The following is a 5,700-nucleotide window of genomic DNA, read 5'->3' on the forward strand; positions in this document are numbered from 1 at the left end:
TGGGGGGTGGAGGGTAGACCATTTAGCGTGCAATCGACTCGGGATACTTATAAGATACTACCATGATTTTTTCAAATTTTTTGGTCCAAAAATAAATTAGGGCAAAAACCGGCCTTACCGACCATCCCCCTTTGATATTTGTTAGTTAAAAATTCCATTATTTGGTTAAAAGTTCATCTATCTTGTCGAAAATGTAATTCGTTTTCTGAAAATTCGTTTATTTTTGTTTGTCAAAAATTCATCTCTTTTCGTTAAAATTTCATTTTTTTTCGTAAAAAATGAAACTGAATTAAAAATTAAATGAAATTCCTCTTATTTGTTAGAATATTTAACGGTTTTGTTTAAGATTCTTTTTGTTTTTTAGTTGGAAAATTAATTTTTTAAACTTGAAACTTAAGTTTTCCATTTTTAATTGTAAACTGATCTTTTTTAGTCGAAAATTCATGTATTTTGTTGAAAATTCGTTTTTTTTTGGTTTGAATATTAATCTTTCTAAGTTAAAAATTTAACTTTTTTTCTATAAAAATTCAGCTACGTTATTTGAAAATTAACTTTATTTTTGAAAATTCATGTTTTCGGGCGTAAAAGTGTAATTTTTTGTGAAATATTTCACGTTTTAAGTGGAAAACTCCTTATTTATTGAAAATTCGTGTTTTTGGTTTGAAAATTCATCTCTTTTGGTCTAAAATTGATATTTTCGTTTGAAAATGAAACCGCGTTTTGCTCAATTAAAAGTTTATTGCCTTTTATTTAAAATTCCACTATTATTTATTTTGTTAGTTCATAAAATATCTTTTTTTTTGGACAATTTAATTATTTTGTTGAAAATTAAACAATTTTGTTAAAAAGTTATCTTTTTTTTTGTTGAAAGTTAAATTATTTGTACAAACTTTTTTTTTTAATCAAAATTAAATTATTCCATTTTTGATTCAAAATTGATATTTTCGAATGAAAAATTGCATTATTTTGTTAAAAATTAATCTATCTTGTTGAAAATCCAATTAGTTTGCTGAAAATTCGTTTTTTCCTTTTGGTTTAAAAAATAAATGAAATTCGTCTTATATTTGCTAGAAAATTTAACGGTTTTGTTCAAATTTTGTTCTTTTTAGTTGGAAAATTATCCTTTTAAACTGAAAATTTGTTTTCCATTTTTGATTGTAACCTGGTATTTTTTAGTTAAAATTCATATATTTTGTGGAAAATGAGTCTTTTTGGTTTGAATATTCATCTTTATAGGTTCCAAATTCAAATCTTTTTGTATAAAAATTCATCTACCTTAGTTGAAAATAAAGTTTAGTTTTGAAAATTTATTTTTTCGGGCGTAAAAGTCAAAAATTTTGTGAAATATTTAACGTTTTAAGTGGGAAACGCCTCATTTAGTGAAATATTGTGTTTCTGGGTCGAAAATGCAACTGTGATTCCAAATAAATAATTTTGATGAAAATTCGTTTTATGCTTTGTTGAAAATACATTTTCTACATTGACAATTAAACTGTTACATTTTTGGTTAGACATTTTTCTTTTTTAGTTGAAAGTTCAATTTTTTGGTTGAAAATTTATCAATTTTGTTGAATATTCGTCTTTTCGCTAGAAATTGTATGCTTTTTGGTTAAAAATGCTTTATGTTAAATATTCTACTTATTAGTAGAAAATTTATCTTTTTGACTTGAAAATTCAACAATTTGATAGAAAGTGAAACTATTTAGTTGAAAGTTAAATTTTCTTTGTTGAAAAATCATATTTTTTGGATGAAAATTAAATTTTTTTGCGGATGCTTGGTATTCTTTGCTTTAAAATTAAATTATTTTGGTTGAAAATTTATGTGTGTGTTTTTTTTGTACAACATTTTTTTTGGACGGAAATTCCACTTCTTTTTTGAAAATTTATCCAATTTTGAAGTGAGTATTCTCTAATCTAGATTTGATAACACAATAATTATAAAATGCCAGTCACTTTATGTTTTAATAAAAAAATGATTTTATTTTAAAAAATTTATTTTATTGAAAAAAATTATAAACATTTTTTGTGACTTTATCCAGATAAGATAATTCGTCTTTCTGCAGAAAACCCATCTTTTCCAATTAAAAATAATTTCTCTTTAATTTTAAATTCCACTATAATTTTTTTGTTTTTGTTTCAGAAAATATCGGTTTTGGTGTGAAATTTAATTATTTTGTTGAAAATCCAACTATTTTGTTAAAAAGTCATGTTTTCAATTTCTGATTGTAACCTGATCTTTTTTAGTTGAAAATTCATGTATTTTTTTGAAAATTCATCTCATCTTCTTTCGGTCAAAGTGTAAATAATTTGAAAAACATTTTTTTACTTCAAATTCATTTCTTTGGTTGAAAATTTAACTTTTTTCGTTTTTTTTATCTTTCTTTCTTTGAAAGATTATAGAATTCGAAAACTTTTTTTTTACAAAAGATTTATTTCTTTGGTAGAAAATTTAACTTTTTTTTATATATATATTTTTTTTTGTTAAAAATTAATTTTCTTGGTACAACTTCTTTTTCAAAAATGCATTGATTTGGTTTAAGATTCATCTAGTTGGTTGAAAATTGAACTATTTTGTTGGAAATTTGTTTCTTTTTTTGTTTTTGCCAATCAACTTTGTAATAAAATTAAAATTTTCGAGTAGAAAATTCATCTTTTTTTATTAAAATTGCATTTTTTTATTTAAAAATTAAACTGGTTGATAATTAATCTCTATTTGGTGGACGACTGAACTATTTTGTTGAAAATTCTATTTTTGTTTTTAACCTGATCTTTTTTAGTTAAAAATTCATGTGTTTTGTTAAAAATTCATCTTTCTTAATTAAAAATTAACTTTATTTTTCAAAATCTATGTTTTCGAGCTTAAAAGTCCATTTTTTTCTTAAATATTCAACGTTTTAAGTGAAAAACTTCGCATTTGTTGAAACTTCATATCTTTTGGTGGAAAATTAATTTTTTGTGATGAAAATTAAACCGTTTTGTTGAAGATTGGTCTTTTTGCATGGAAATTCATCTGTTTGTAGAAAAATCGTCTTTTTGGTTGAAATTTAATTATTTTAAATTTAAAAGTCCACTGTTATATTTTCCGTTTAGAATCTATTTTGATGAAAATTTTTACTTATTTTGTTGAAAATTCAACTATTTTGTTAAAAAGTTATTTTTTTGTGATGAAAATTGAACTAATTTGAAAAAACCTACATTTTTTGGTTTGAAATTCTTCTGTTTCATTGAAAATTCGTAATATTGGTTGAAAATTAGTTTTTTTGTTGAAATTAATTCTTTTTAATTTAAAATGATATTTTTCAACTTTTGGTTGAAAATTTATATATTTTGTTAGAAATTCGTCCTTTTTGGTAGAAAATTAATCCTATTGGTTGGAAATTTAACTTTTGGGTTGAAAATGTATCTATTTTATTTAAAAATTCGATTATTCGATTGAAAATGAACTTTTATGTTAATAATTCATATTTTTGGATTTAAAATTTAACTGTTTTGTAGAAAATTCGTCTTCGCCTTGAAAATTCAAGAATTTGGTTGAAATTTTTCTCTTTCTCGGCTGAAAAATCTGTCATGGTAGAAAATGCAATTATTTTGTTGAAAATTAGTTTCTTTTTTACTTTAGTTGAAAATTCATCTATTTTGGAATTTTAATCTTTTTGGGTCAAAAATAAAATTAGTTTATAATTAATCGATTGTTATTAAGAAATTAACTATTTTGTAGAAAATCCATACCATATCTTTTTTAGTTTAAATCTCGTCTTCTTTGGTAGAAATTAATCTTCCTGGTTAAACGTGATTTTTTTAAACTGAAAATTCAACCATCCAATTTGTTTTTTTTTTTTAATGTATTTTTCGCGATTGAAAATTCGTCTTTTTTTCTTAAAGAAATTAATCTTCTTGGTTGAACATTAATTTTTTGAAACTAAAATTTGTGCTTTTAAATTTTTTTTTGAAAATGTATCCTTTTTAGTTGAAAATCGTTTTTTAAAAATTAATCTTCTTGATTTAACAGTATTTTTTGAACCGAAAATGATAGTATTCAATTTTTAGTTGACAATTTTTTTTTATATGAATTAATTTGGTTGAAAATACGACTTTCGGATGAAAATTGATCTTTTTAGTTAAAAATTCAAATATTCCAGTTAAAGATTCAGTATTTTAGTTGAAATATTTTCAATTTGGTTGAACATTAATTTTTTTAACTAAAAATATAACTATTCAATTTTTTGTTAAAATATTAGATTTTTTAGTTTAAATCTCGCCTTCTTCGGTAGAAACTAATCATCCTCGTTGAACATGAATTTTTAAAACTGTAAATTGAACTAGTCAATTTTTGATGGAAAATTTATCTTTTTAATTTGAAAATTGGTTTTTTATTTTTAGAAATTAACCTTCTTGGTTGAACTTTTTTTTTACCGAAAATTAAACCATTACATTTTTGTTTGACATATTATTTTTATTTTAGTTGAAAATTCATGTATTTTGTTGAAAATACTTCTTTTTTTATTGATTGTAAATGCAACTGTTTGGTTAAAAATGTATCTTTCTTAGTTAAAAATTAATTTTATTTTTCAAACTTCATGTTTTCGGGCTTAAAAGTCGAATTTTTTTCTGAAATGTTCAACATTTTAAGTGAAAAACTCCTCATTTGTTCAGAATCTCTTTTGGTGGAAAATTTAATTATTTTGTTAAAATTTCATCTATTTTGTTAAAAGATTATTTTTTCTGAGATGAAAGTCTAACTAATTTGAAAGGGCTTTTTGGTTTGAGATTCATCTTTTTGATTAAAAATTTTTCGGATTGGTTGATAATTTTTTTTTTTATTTGATAATTAAATTATTCAATTTTTGGTTTTAAAATTAATATATTTTGTTAGAAATTTATATTTTTTGGTCGAAAATTAATCTTCTTGGTTAAAAATTTATCTTTTTGTTTGAAATTTCAACTATCTGGTTAAAAGTTCATTTTTTAAAACTAATTTAAAAAAAAAAACTATTTTAGTTAAAAATTTGATTATTTGGGCTGAAAAATCAGTCTTGGTAGGAAATGAAATTATTTTTAGAAAATTAGTTTCATTTGTTTTAGTTTCATTAGTTTTATTTGAAAATTTAAATCTTTTGGACATTTATTATCTCTCTGGGTTAAAATAAAATTTCTTTATAATTAATCTATTTTTATTAAGGAATAAGCTATTTTGTAGAAAATTAATCCTTGTTGTTAGAAAATTTAACAGTTATGTTGAAATTATTTTGGTTGGAAATTCTTTACTTTTTTTCTTGAAAATTAATTTTTCTAACTAAATATGTAACTATTCCAGTTGAATATTCCATCGTTTCACGTAAAAATTAATCTTTTTGGTAGAAAAGAATCGTTTGGCTAGAAATAATGATTTTTAGTTGAAAATTCAATTATTTTAGTTCAAAATATAACTTACAAAAATATGTTTCGTTTGTTGAAAATTAGATTTTTTTTCTGAATATGTAAAATTCTCGTTTTTAGTTTAAATCTCGTATAATTTTGGTAGAAATTAATATTGGTGGTTGAAATTTAATTTTTTAAACTGAAAATTCGTAGAACATTTCTATTTTTTAGTTGAAAATTCGTTGTTTTTTTTAGAAACTAATCTTCTTGGTTGAACATTAATTATTTTAACTAAAAATATAACTATATTTTTATATTTATATGTATAAAAATTTATACATT

The 5,700-nt window shown here is 21.8% G+C and overlaps 1 protein-coding gene across 1 annotated transcript in view; it reads right to left on the bottom strand.

Annotated features, from left to right (window-relative positions):
- Nucleotides 1-5,700, bottom strand: part of LOC117169087 (transcriptional adapter 1-like) — a 27,714-nt gene that overhangs the window by 11,213 nt on the left and 10,801 nt on the right. The gene's annotated exons all lie outside the window — the stretch shown is intronic.

Source organism: Belonocnema kinseyi, chromosome 3 (genome assembly GCF_010883055.1).
Source record: "Belonocnema kinseyi isolate 2016_QV_RU_SX_M_011 chromosome 3, B_treatae_v1, whole genome shotgun sequence".
NCBI classification, from domain to species: Eukaryota; Metazoa; Arthropoda; class Insecta; order Hymenoptera; family Cynipidae; genus Belonocnema; species Belonocnema kinseyi.